Source organism: Loa loa, assembly GCF_000183805.2.
Source record: "Loa loa unplaced genomic scaffold supercont3.199, whole genome shotgun sequence".
In the NCBI taxonomy this organism is placed as follows: Eukaryota; Metazoa; Nematoda; class Chromadorea; order Rhabditida; family Onchocercidae; genus Loa; species Loa loa.
This window is the reverse complement of record NW_018108379.1, coordinates 56,672-58,406: the sequence shown is the minus strand read 5'-3', so window position 1 is coordinate 58,406 and position 1,735 is coordinate 56,672.

The following is a 1,735-nucleotide window of genomic DNA, read 5'->3' as shown; positions in this document are numbered from 1 at the left end:
TTTACATTATTATAATATATCGGAATGAAATTAAATAAAAAAAAAAAAGAGAAAAAAAAATCTCCTGAAATGTTTCTAGGTATTTGTATGATGCATAGAGAGTTGAATTTTCAAATTTTTTTACGGCGACAATATTGGAATACATCAATGGAAATGTTTGCTTTAATTTATTAAATTCCATCAAATTTTTATTTCTCTAGAATTGCTCATGATAGCAAAATACATTGATTGTTGCTGAATTTCTTAAATAATTAAAAAAAATTAACCAATTAGGGAGAAGATTTCTTACTGCTCTTTCTGATATCGAAACATTTCAACTGAGAACAGAAGAAATAAGCGAAATAGATCTGAAGAAATTCGGAATAGTAAAGGAAATGAATTTTGAATGAATTAACAAATATGATGAGCTTTAAGAAATCATTTAAATTGCAAATAAATATTGAGGAAAAAATGTTATCACTGATCAGAATATAAAATTAAATTGATAAAAAGTAATTGAATTTCGATATAAATCGATTCGAATTAGCTGTTTTAGATTTTTGATGAAAAAAAAACGAAAAAAAGGAGGGGAGTTCTGAGCGAACTTTATCATTTTTGTTAATCTAAAAAAAAAAAATAGGCATGTTTGAATCAATAAATGAAATAACTATCCCAGGAAGTGTAAAATATCATTACAAATATTTCAAATTAATTTCAAGATTATAAATCCCCATAGCAATAATATTTTATATATTCATGATAAGCACAATTGGAGACGGAAAATTTGATAAATTTATTCATTAATATTTCAAATATCACATTTGTACTCATTTTAATGCATTTATTAGAATTGGCAAGAATTGATTTTGGACATTCTATTTCCATTTCCAATTAAAAAATATATTTTGTCCATATTCTTCAATTTCACTTTTGTAACTTCATTTAATTCATTTGAACATTAATTGTCATTTTCAAGTTTATCTTTAAAAATAATCACTCCTTAATTTACTAATCATGCTTAATTTAATTAATTTGAATTTGGATTGAATGAAAATGATGTACAAATGATCCTAAGAAGTTTCATTTATTTTCGCGACAAAATTTTATAAATTTGAATTTACATAAAATTACTGTAATATAAATCAGCAAGGAAAAAGGAATTAATAATTTGTTAAAAAAAAAAAATTGGATCAAACATATTGCAGAAATAATTTTAGCATTATTATAATGAAATAATGGATGATTGATATGCATTATTGAATAAAGAACACAATGTAACTTTCAAAAAAAAAAATAAAGTGACAAAAAAAATTAATAGAAGGTGGGGAAAATTTTAAATCAAATATCAAAAATACGTAAGAAATAACAATTCTTGTCATCGTAAATCATTAATTACGTAATTAAGTTAATCATTATATTTAATGAGTTAAATAAAATAAACGTAAGCATAAAATTTAAATAAAAATAAAAAATAAATCTCGAGCAGATGAAGCGATCTTGATATTATCGTCTTTTCATCCAAATGATTAATGTTTCAAGATATTTTTAACATTTATCATTTTCATTATCATTGATATCATTGTTATCATTACTATTATTATCATCATATTCATCATTAATATCACTCGTTTCCAATCATTTTTATTGGAAATGCATCAAATTATCGAATAACATTCTTAAGAGATATGAAATCATCAATTATTTATAAGAATTTATGATATTAGATAATAATGATATGATACAAAAACAAAACAAA